Here is an 11,883-nt window from a genome sequence, read left to right as displayed (position 1 = left end):
CAGGACTCAGCGCATTCATTACCCCTGTCAACTGTGCAGAAGTGTTACCAGGTGCAGCCATCATCATTAGGCGCTGTCATTTACATATGTTTTTATTTCTCCAGCTACTTTCCATTAAAAACCTGTAATTAAGATCATTAGAACAAAGACACTTTTCTTGTAATCAGAGTTCATTTCAAAAATATTTTTAAATTTGAAGGCCAAAGTTGTTAACTTACTATTTGGATAATAAGGTTTGTATATATGTATCTATACGTATTGACATGACATGTGTTGCTAGCCAAGCATTTAGAGATCCAATTAATTTAAGGTATTTGCAGTATGCTTTGTTTTCTAACCCCCTCCATTGTGGGGCAATGCTCACGCTTTCGGGAGAAGGCGAGACTTGCCGCGTGTGATGGCATGCGTGACCCCATGTGCTGACACTTCCAAGCCCAGCCCTGGCCCCGAGATTTCTCAGGCTCTGCGGGGAAAGGGAGCAGCTGAGAAGCGCTGAGCTCTCTGCTGCAGTGGCTAAACGCTGTGTTTTCAGTTGTCTGCCTGTCTCCGACGAGGGCGATGGGAAGATTCATTGTGGAGCTGTAACTCCGTTGGAGCACCGTGGCGCTGTGAGCACAAATGGCCGCAAACCTCTCCAGGAAGCGGGAGATAGAAATCCCAGCTTCGGGAGCTGATTTCTGGCTGTGCAATGCTCAGCATCTGTATGGGGGAGTGCCACCAAAGAGCGACTCTCACCGCGGGAGGCCTGGCATCCTGCTTTGTGGCTTGGCTTCTCTGCCCTGCGGCCTTGCGTTCTGTCTTCTGCGTGCAGCCCTCGCCCTTCGTGCAAGGTGAGAGACCGCCGTGACACGGGCCCCTTCTTGCTGGCTGCAGGAGCACAGTCTCTTCCGTTTGCCCGTCTGTGAATACACGTGCTATGGAGGGCTCTGGAGGTTAGCTGGCCCTTATTTCCCAGGCTTAAAAATAATCACAGGCATTACAAGTGACCGTATAGGCAGCATGATTTACACTGGCTTTTCCTCCCATTTGTGCTGCCTAGGAATGAATGCTCTTATCTCACGCTACTGCGTTTAGCATCTTTATCTTGGGGAGAAAGAAATATGATCCGTGTGGCACGTTTGGAGCCTGCTCGGCTGACAGGAATGAATTCTGAATGCACCACATTCTTCAGGAGCAACACAACCTGGTGGTATCGTGGCTGCCTCTGGAGAGCAGCGGGGAGCAGGTACCACCAGGGCAATAGCACCCACATATAGGAGGGTAAAAAGAGATTTCCTAACCTGCTTGAGGGGAGAAGACTCTGGTGGTTTCCCAAAAGCTCTTTCCAAATGCAAGGCCAGTCTCCACATCAATGAATGCTCTCACATTAGCAGCCGTGAAGTTTTTATCTTCTGCTAAAAAGGCATGAATTATGCAGCAGTGAAATGCATTAGTGGTGGAGGAACTCCTCAGGCCCCCAGAGCCAGCTAACTGGTGTTTTGTGCAAAGGTGCCATCCAGCACTGAGCGTCCCATGGTGCCGCCTCCTTGTTTCCCGCTCCCTGAAGAGATGCGTGGCCAGTGGCATGTGGGTGCATACAGCTTTGGAAAGAGGCCTGCTGGTCTCCTCACCGTGCTGTGTGGTGAGAGATTGCCAGGGTCCCTCTCTGGCTTCAGGCTGCCCATCTCATAACTTCTCAGCTGTTCGCCCCTCTTCCCAACCCCGGCTAAAACTGCAAGCCCCAAGTGATGGAAACACAGCAGAAATGTTCTTCTTGGTGATTAACAACCTTTTGTTTCCCCCTCTTTGGCGGAGACGGTTTCTACCTGCAACTAGGCTGCTTGTTCAGGAGCTCTTCTCCGGGTGGCATGTGCCAGCTTGCTTCGGGAGAGGCGGTTTGCGTGTGTTGAGGCCGGGCAGAGCGAAGGAGTGTGAAAGAAAGGGAAGCGTCTTATCCCCATCCTGTGGATGCAAAGCTGAGGCCCAGAGAGGTTCAAAGCCTTGTCCAAAGTCATGCAGGACTTGGATCCAGATGTCCCAGATCTCAGCCCGTGCCCTTTTGTCAGCTGCCTTCAAGGCTCACTTTCTTCACACCCCTCCTCGGGGGCAGCCAGGCTGCTTGGCAATCCCTGAGAGCATCTGTACTTGCATATTAGATTTTGCAGCATCTTTGAAGGCGCGGGGATAAGTGAGATGTTAGCTGACAGGCGGGATTCTAAGCTCCTATTAAAAAAAAATCTTCCTAGAAAATAATTTATCAGTGGAAGAAAAGGAGGGGCAAACCGTGCTGTTGCCACTCAGCTTCCCTAGAGCAGCCCTCACCACTGCCTCTCACTTTCCAGGAGCTACAGGAGAGAGTTATAAATGAGCAACAGGGAAACTGTTTTACCGAGTTTTATTTTCTTTCAGTGTTACTATGATCTATGAGCCGTCACAAGCAGATCCCTTCCAAAGCAGCTATAATAAATCATAAATATTTATGGCATTTAATCACAAAGCGGCAGTAGAGCAGAAGAAATAATATTCCACCCGGCTGTGATGCACTCAGCATACATCCCGGGAGCAGCAGGAGGGGCCCGTTATTTATTTTTAGTGCTGAAGAGGCCCCTCTGGCTCCCCCACCCCCGTGCCGAAGGCACCGAGTCCTTCTGCACTGCCGAAAGGTGGGTGGAAAGGGCTGGGGTGAGGGTACTTGAATGGGAGCTGAGTCTGCAAAGGAGAGGGGCACTTCAGCGATGGGCAAGACGATGGTCACGGGCCTGGGAACAAGAGCTGCCGGCCATGCTGTGCTGTGTGCGCCTTTGTGGCAGGAAGTCCCGGGATGGAAGCAGCTGAATCCTCCCTGAGGTGTGAAAGCTGGGTTGAGGCTGGACCCGTGGCAGCTAGGAGAGGTGTGATGGCTGCTGGGCTGGAGCAGCCAGATACAGTGCAGTGTTCATGCGCCGCCCATGCCACCTGCCTCCTGTCTTCTCCTGGGCTTGAGGCTGGTGCATCGCTTCGTCCCGACTGTCCCTAGCAAGCAGCAGCCGAGCGGGGAGGGGAGCCGCACCGAGCGGGTTGGGGAGCTTGGCTGGCGCTGCAGGAGGCACTGAACCCACAGTGGCAGGGGCTGAGCCCGAGGCCCACAACCTTCATTCGACTCCAGGTCGGCATCCTGGGCCACCAGCCTAGGCAGTGCCGGGAGCTGGGCCGCGCTGGGTGTCTTCCTTCCGGCCATGGATGCACAGCTGCTGACTGCCTTTTAGCTTCCAGGGGCAGAGGCCCAAAATCAGAGCATGCCAAAGCCACATCTCCACCGCTTGACTGGTGATGGGGGAGACTTCTGAGCTGATTTGCTTTTAAATTGATAATGCATCCCCAACGACACCAAGCAAAGGCCTGTGAAATATATCTCGCCTGCTCCAAGCCCTCGCTGCAGACGGGAGAGGAAGGCACGATACTTCTCGGTCACCCTTCCAGCCACAAAGACGTTTTCCTGGCAGACGTGAGGGAAGCAGCCTCCTTCTCCTCTCCCTCTTTTAATTGTTCCCCGCACAGCTGCAACAACGGGTGCAGATAATGCTCAAGGTGATTGCTAAGAAGACTGAAATCCTGAAGCCAGGCTCCTCACCCCTGTTTGGTCAAGTAAATAAGTGCCCCGAGTCTCCATGGGCCAGGCCACCTGTACGTGTCACTGGTGTCAGGAAGTGCTGTGGGTGCCCAGGCCATGCCCCTGGGACCCTAGCACCTCCAGTCTCCCAGGGCTCCACCCGGGAGCCTCCACCCTGCTGAATCTAAGGAGTGGGAGTGTGTTCTGCCTCCTCGAAAAACCAATCAAGCCTTTGGAGCCTCCCCCTCTGCACCTGTGCCTGGAAATCTTGGCTCGCAGGCGCTGCAGGGGAGGGAGGCGTCTGGCTGTGGTCCGCACCTGTGCCCAGTACAGCAGAGCTCTGCCGTGGTGCTCGCTGCGTGCCGTCAATAATCACCCCGCCAGACCCGCTGTTAGAAGAGGTTAACCACCGTCCTGCCACCTGCCTTGGCTAATGGTGTGAATCAAACTGTCCTGTTTCACAGGGAAGCTCCAGGACGAGGTTCAAGGCTGCACCCTAGCTGAGCTCCAGGACGCTCCTGACTTCCAGCACGGGAGGTGGGAAAAGGCTAGAGGAGAGCTGGGGGCTGTCTCCAGCACGTGAGATGCCTGGGGCTGTCGCTGGCCAACCGCTCTCCCGCGGCCCCAGGGAAGTGCGATACCTGGCGAGGGGATGGCCCCTCTTGGGCACACAGTCTCGTCCCTCGAGATAAGTCTTGCAGCTGCTGCTGTTCCCCTTCTTTTGCCGTAGAGCCGTGCGTCCAGTCTGTGTTGAGAGAGCGTGGCCAGAGCACCGTGAGGCGTCTCCCACCCCCTTACCTGCCTGCCTGTGAAAGCACGGCAGGGTTGGCCACGCTTCTGTCTGACTTGCACACAACCAACTGGTGAGTCTGCCCGGGGAGACTGAGCCGCCATTCTCGGCTCTTCCCAGGGGTCAGCCATCCCGCGGGCAGGAGCGGTCTTCCCAGGACGGGTGCTTGGCTCCCCAGGTCCAGTGCCCTGGGCATTGCTAGTTCACTGCTCCAGAACCAGGCGTGCGTCTTTTGCTGAAACAAATGCACCGTTCTCTGCCCTGCTATTCCTCGCTCCTGGTTTTGCCTCCCAGCTGGGAGACTGCCCTTTGATAAAATACCACTTCTTTTCAGCTGCTTTCTGAGCCTGATTCATGATACCAGGCAGCATTTGATGTGAACCTGCAGTTAATTACATGTACTTGCTAAAAATAATTGGGCAGCCTAAGTTCTGATCACCATAATTGCATCCTAATGAATTTGTGTGTCAACTTGTTATGTGTGACTTCAGCTTCTACAGTAAATATCAAATTAAGTTCATCGTTCTGTCTCCCGGCACATAAAACAGTTGCTTCCCTGCCTGCTTTGTAACAGGACTCAATGAAGAGAGGAACGCGCACAAAGCCCTGCCTGTTCCTTCTCTCCCAACTGCACCGGGCTGACGGTGCCGAGCTGTGGGCCCTCACGGTGCTGGTGGGGTCAGTGCTCCAGTGGCAAGGGCAGCGCATGGAAAGTGGCAGGACCCGAAAGCAGGGACGAGCACTGGGAATCCTCTGCTGCAAGGCCGGCCGGCCGGCCGGCCTCCCAGGGCCTGTGCTCCATCACCTGCTGACTTGTCGCCGTCCTTCCCTCCCACGCTTTCGGCGCACGTGCAGAGGTTTAAATGAACAGCTCCATCCAGACTTCAGAATTGCCGTAGCTCCGTCCCCCTGCCGCGGGCTCTTCCTTACCCTGATTGAGCTGACGGCTCTGATGCCAGGCTTTGAAAGCCAGCAGACTTGGGCTCTGTTGGACCAGCAGCAGGAAGCAGATTCCAGAGCCAAGCGGCCGCCTGTTCCCGTTGGCATGAAGCGGTGGGTTACCAGTGAAATTGCTCTACTTGCCCTGTTGGGATGCGGGGGAAGAAGTGGTTTCCTCCTGGTCAGGTATAAACTGCGCAGGGGGAGCTTTTTAGACCAAATAAACGCCTGGAATGGAAATGCAAGATCCTCGTGTTAATCGGTGTTACTGAACGGGCATCAGACCAGAGCCCCCACCAGGTCCTGTGAAGAAAGGAGAATCCTCCGCAAGAGTCACAAGAGTGCAGCCGGTCCCTTGTCTGGCGGATGGCAATGGGTAGAGTTGCTGTTTCCACATTAGCTACCAAAATGCTACCTACAGCTCCCATGCTGAGTTGTGCGTCTTCGTTTAACCTCATTCAATCTTGCAGGATTAGTCAGCTGTTCCTCAACCACAGAACGGTTAGGAAACATCTAAGACTCAGAGTTATGTGGCTTGGAAAGTGATTTTCAAATGCGCAAACTTCAAAGGCATGTGGAAATCCTACCATGTACAGGAGACAGACTAACATTAATCCACTTGACTGCTGCGTAAGAGCCTCTTTAATTTTTGTCTTGATAGGTCTTTAATAAGCCGTGAAGCGCAGAAGCTGCCTTCAGCTAAGCCGTGGCTTGGAATGATCTCCAGGTACCATCTCCTCCACGTTCGGTGCCCGTGATCGCCTTTGCAGCTGTGGCTGCATCACTGGGGCCTGCTAGGTGCCGCATTCAAGCCAAAGGGCGTGGAAAGTCCTGGGTGCTGAAGACCTGGCTGGAGCGGAAAGGTCTAGCCTGGCCATGGGCTCCATGGCTCTGGCAGCCAGAGGTCTGCTGCTTCGTTTCTTTTCTTTATTGCTTCTGCTCAAGGAAGGGGAGATGTCGCAGCAGTCCTTTCCTGCCTGACACAGCCTGGGCTGGAAGGGCTGGCAGTCAGGGTGCTGGGAGCAGCTGGCTGATGCTGTCCAACGTGGCAGGTGAGGGTGGCATGGCCGAGCTGCGGTAGGGCTTCTGGACAAGGTAGCTGGCTCAGGCAGCTCATGAGTATGCAGGATTTTGCAGTGGTTTCTCAGCAGGAGTTTGGTGTCTGATGTGGACTGGCATGGAGAGGGGAGAAGTGGAGGCAGCTGGCGGCACTGGCCTTGCACTTGGTTGAGCTGTGCTTTGTGTGGCACTAGTAGAGCTGAACTAAAAGTGCTCCAAAAATGCAGACTGGGCCAACCCGAGGCTCAGCTGGAGGCTTCCCACCTCACTGGCCCAGGGAGCAGAGCAGGGGGAAACTGGCTCACTCAGTGGCTCCATGGGCCAGACCCATTTTTGTACGTTTGGCTATCTCTGCTTGTAGCTCTCGGGTGTTGCCCCTGGCTGCTAGTGGGCAGTTAGACGAGACATGACCTGAGCACGGGGCTGGGGCTAGCAATTGCTCTGGGGGCTGCACCTCTCTGCCCCTCAGCCTGCTTGGCTGTGAAACGGGGAAGATGATCCCATTCAGAAGGCAGATGAGCACTTGCTAAGTGAACTGAAGTGGTCAAGACCCTTATCAGCAGGACCCCGTTGCAGGAAGGCAAACTGGTAGTGTCCTGGAGCTGCTAGGATGACCCCTCCTTGTGCCAGCCCCTTCCCTGCGTGGCCATAGGGAGGTCACTGGGCCCTGATCCGTATTGCTAAGCTGACAGCTTCTCAGGGCAGTGGCTGCCCCTCGGCCCACGTCTGTGCAGCACCCTGTGCCATGGAGCCCTGCTGTCAGCTGGGCTCTGCAAGTGCCGCTGCACTGCGAATAAATAATAGTGGTAACTGTGCAGTAAAGCGGGAGTTAAACGCAGTGCACTTGGAGAGCACAAAGCATTGAAAGGCACAAATTAATTAAGCTCCACAACCCCCCTGTGAGGAACAAAGGTAATTGCTATGTTCACGGTGCTTGTGGGGAGACCGAGAGAGGGATTCATTAGTGGTGGCATTAATACAGTGCTAGAAATAGTGCTTTAAACCCCTAGGAGATGCCTGTCCCCAGGGCTTTACTGCATAAACAGACCAGCTCCGCGCCAGGTATGGGTGCAGTGCCTGGCACAGGCTCCTAAACCAAGTCACTGGCAGAGCCGGGGCTGGAACCCAGGAGTCGTGACTCCCGGGCCACTGCTCTCATCCCTAGTGCCGCCTCCTCTCCATCGGCTAACTTCCACTTGGGCCAGAGCAGGGCTGTCCGACTCGTTTGGCCCTGGGGGGGTGGGGGCCGGATCCAAACCCTGGGGCTTCTCACAGGCCAATGACCCACCTCCAGAAGCGGCTTGTTGGCGCAGCTCCAGACCCCGGGGTGGGAACACCACTGTCACTTGCCTTCTTTCCCCCCCCATTGCTGGTTTTAGTCCCCAGCAGTGACCAGAGACCTTGCATTCAGCAGCAGATGGCGGGGAGGGAGGGAAGCAGCGGTGCCATTTGTTCTCTGGGGTCCGAGCCCTGCAGGCCACATGCAGCCCGTGGCCACCAGTTGGACCGCCCTGGGCTGAAGGATGAGCAGCTCCTGGGGACAGCAGCTTCTTTTGTGGGAGCACGAAAGGGCAGGCTCCCAAACGCTCCACATCCTGGCCTGGCTTAGTCCCTGTGCCGCATCCAGCAGACAACGCAGCTTCCTTCTAGCAGGCAGTAACCCAAATTCCAGGGAAGGCTGAAGCACCTGGTTCATAAACATCAGATGCATGTCGGTGTAATGGAAGGATTAAGTAGTGCAAGTTAGCGAGGTAGGCTAAATAATTCATTCCCTGGTATGTTATCAGCTGAAAATCTGTTAGCAATAAAAACAGGTGCGGAGAAGCAAGAGGAGCTGAATATTTCATTTAAAGGATGTCCTTTAGGATACGCTGCGCCTCTGCTGCTTGTGTTTGCCTCGAAGCAAGAACCAGCGATAGCACTTCAGGAGGGCCCTGCACAGGGAGCCAGTTTCCCATTTTTGCAGCTTTTTCTTCTGTGTAAGACAGAAAACTCTCTTGCAGACTGGCCCGGCAGCTGACTGGCAGCAGGAGGCCCTGCAGATGTGCTCCCTTAGGAGCTGCATTTGTGCACCCACGGGTGAAACACCTCAGGGCACAGGCAGCTCCCAAGCCCCGTTTGGGGCACACTGGCCATCCTCAGTCTGGGGTTAAATGTCTGAGCCCTGAGCTTTCCGAGACAGGAGCCTGGAGTGAGGCCATGAGACCACGTGCTTCCTGACCCCAGACCTGAACCTGACAGCTCTGCCGATTGATGCACATTTATCTCTTGGAAGAAGAGGAATTTCCCAGGATGTGTCGCTTGGGACAGACCTCGTCTGGCTGACCGGAGCCCCAGGAGGTCTAGACTCACCAAGGCAAGGACTCTCTAGCTAGTTTCCCCCGATATGTGATGAGACAGCAGAAAGTGGATTGCAGGAGCTGGGTCGCGGCGGTGTTTTGACGTCTGCATCCTGACGTCCGCACTTAATCCCATGGGACTTCCCAGCCTGCTGCAATGACAGATGGATCCGAGGATTATGCGTGCAGCTTCCTGGAGGCACTCGGGGTCAAGCGCCACACAGCCGTGTCACAGATCGGTGACTCCGACTGACTTGAGTATTGCCCAAACTACTTAAGGCACCGCTAGAGCTATGGAAATGGTGCTTCTTGTTGCTTGTCTGGGACTGTGAAGCACGGGAAGCCTGTGCTGGGAGGCTGTGAAGGTGGCAGGCACGAGGGAATGTCCTGAGAGGGTGAGGAGCTGGGTGGCAGCTGCCCACAGATGCTGAGCACTGTCCTGCAGGGGCGAGTGACTGAAGGGCTTGGGAAGACTTGGCTGCATCATGAAGCTTGCCGGGGGGCGAGGAGGGACAGGACCCAGCCAACCCCTCTTGGAAACAAATGAGATGAGAGCGATCTAGCCAGAAAGCTCATTCTAGAGCCACACTAAAAAAAAGCATCGCAGCACAAGTGCCTCTTGCTCAGACAGTGGTGCTGAACCCCCACCTAGGCCCTGCCTTGGGTCTGTGTAGCCTCCTGCTCCTTTTCCTGGCCAGGCAGGCTGCGAGTACAGTGGACTCAGAGCTGCCTTCCTCCTCTTCACCTGGGAGCACTCAACATCCCTCCAGCGTGGGAGAAGAGGGTGCACATGCATGCGTTGGGGGCTGCCTCCCTGATCCTCTGCTCGCAAAGCACTGCTCCTCCTCTCGCTTCCCATCAGGTTTTCGAGGCAAGTCAGCGCTCACGGCATCAGATCCGTATGTGGCCTCCACTTCCCTCACAGGCTGGTGCTCTGGGCTTAGCCCTGCTGCCCTCGGTGAAATTGCAGGCTTACATTTTAAGTCTTTCCATTTGCATCGAAGACCAGCGCTGCGTGCGGGGGGCAGACAGGAGCTGGGACAGCTGCGAGGTCGCTGGTTCTCTCAAAAAGGCAGTTGAGCGCTGAGCAAGTCCAAGCCCCAAATGCTGAACACATCCCTGGCCATGCAGGTTAGAGGATAACCCAACTTTTTTTTTATGTGCCGCTGATTTGTTTTCTCAGCAGCACGTGTGCACACCCTTGGCTGGCCAGGCCAGCAGTGTCCATCTCTTCGCCAGTCTCCTTTTCCACCAACTTAATTGATTTTTCTCCTTGTTTTAGCAGACAGATTCAATAAGGGAGCCAGGAGCTTGTATCTCACCACTACCCTGGCTTCCCAAGGATTTTGGTGGGCTCTGGACTGGGGCCTGAGCAGTCTCCCATCCCCTTGGCTGGACGAGCACTTGTCCACCTCATGGGACCTTTTGCATTTAGTTAGACAAACATTTGGGTGCAGCAAAGTGACAGCTCTTGGCCCTCAATCACTGCTCATCAGGAGCTTTCCAGATTTCTCTGGTTTGAAGTGCAGAAAAGGTGATGAGAGGATGATAACTGTCATTTGACTGCATAAGAAAGCTGTCAGTGAAAGCTGTCTTGCTCCTGGAAATGATCGGGGCTCAGGAAGCTCACGGTTGGGAGCTGAAGCACATTCTGGCTCCACACAATACACGCGCTAATCTTTTCCAGGCAACAACCGCTAAGGCCGGAGACGTTTGGGTTTCTTCCGTCAAACGAGTCTGATGCATAATCAGGATCTGATTGTACAGAGCCTTGGCATTTCCAGCATTGCATAGCAAATGTAATTTCCTTAATAAGTGTGTGAGCAGAGCTATCAGCCTTTCAGGGTCGACCAGAGAATGTAAATGGCTGCAGTTAGTGTAGGAGCAAGCAGGTAAGTATGTGAGAGCACAGTGTTGGCAGTGGCTAGGGTCATGGCTGTGATGAAATTAAGGCGACTGCTTGTGCTGCTTAAGTAGGGTGCGGGGCCCATCAAAGGAGAGTAGGAAGGGCACAGTTTGGGAGATGTCCTGGGTGACATGAGTGACCATAAAGCCCATTTCATGTTTGGTAACAATGGTAAGGTCTGTTTATAGCCGCTTCTGTTTGCAAAACAGCTAATGCACGAGACCTGGGGATTGATATCTGTAAGATGGAGTTTAGAATCAGTGGGCAAAAAAGTCTCAGCTTTCTGAGACAGAAATGAATTCTGACATCTTAATTATAAGTTCAGAGGAAAGGTTGGTGCTAGAATTGTGAGCTCTGAAGATTATTATTATACTGTCATTATTCATTAATGACTGCAAAAGAAACCAGCTCTGCACGGGAATGGAAAATTACAACTTCAGCTATGGAGCTGCTATTACGCACTATTTATTTTTCAAAGGACTCCTCGACTAGTAGCACAAAACAAAGCTATTAATAAGGCTTCGCCATCCAGTCACATTCGTTGCTTTACAATGGTAAACACCACCTCTTTTTTTGGCTGGCTATCTTGAAATTTCTGTCCGTCTCTGCCATGCGTTTCACTATTTTAAAACTACATGTACGTGGGACAAACTATCTGGAGCCAAAAGGAGAAATATGAGTTGCAGAATGGAAAGTCCCTCTCCCTGGGATGCGGGGCTCTGGGTGGGTGGTGGCTGTCGTGTTGTAGCGGTAGAAGGTCCTGGGGTGTGAGAGAAGCATAATTGCCCAGGGGATGCAGTATCTTATATTGGACCAGTTTGCATTGTTGGGAGAGGTGAGAGACCAGCTCTTGCACTTGGAGCAGTTTTCATCATCTTTGGGAAAGAGGCAGGTACAGTCCAAGCTGAACAATTGCTTTCGTTTAACCTAATGGGAGAAACAAATGGTAAGTCAAACCAGTCTGACTAACTAGGTAAAGCCAGCACCCCAGGATCCCTGTGCTGCTGCAGGTGCACCGGTGCTGTGGCTTCATTTTAAATCTATTTTCCTCCATGCACTTGCCATGGCAGTCTCTACCGGAAACTGCTTTCACTCGAGTGGCTGCCCTAAATTTGGTAGGTGCCTTTTTGCCAGGTGAACAGCAGCAGAAATAACAGATTCAATTTAATAGAAAGGGTTGTTATAAACACAGCAGACTTTTGTCTTTTCTTTTTAAATTGTGGATGATTCTTGGCCAGTGGTCTTTGAGGCTGGTTTCTGCTGCACGTGGACCACTGAGATG

The 11,883-nt window shown here is 53.6% G+C and overlaps 1 long non-coding RNA gene across 1 annotated transcript in view; it reads right to left on the bottom strand.

The window, feature by feature from the left end:
• Positions 1-10,831: 10,831 nt before the first annotated feature.
• The window catches only part of LOC112551839, a 9,588-nt gene continuing 8,536 nt past the window's right edge, over positions 10,832-11,883 (bottom strand). Inside the window, exon 4 of the long non-coding RNA XR_003096149.1 lies at positions 10,832-11,528. This is a non-coding gene — a long non-coding RNA (uncharacterized LOC112551839). The remainder of the gene's footprint in view (positions 11,529-11,883) is intronic.

The sequence above is a fragment of the Alligator sinensis genome, unplaced genomic scaffold, assembly GCF_000455745.1.
Source record: "Alligator sinensis unplaced genomic scaffold, ASM45574v1 scaffold1218_1, whole genome shotgun sequence".
Classification (NCBI taxonomy): domain Eukaryota; kingdom Metazoa; phylum Chordata; order Crocodylia; family Alligatoridae; genus Alligator; species Alligator sinensis.
Note: the sequence above shows the minus strand (reverse complement) of the source record. Positions and strands in the feature narration are given on the sequence as shown.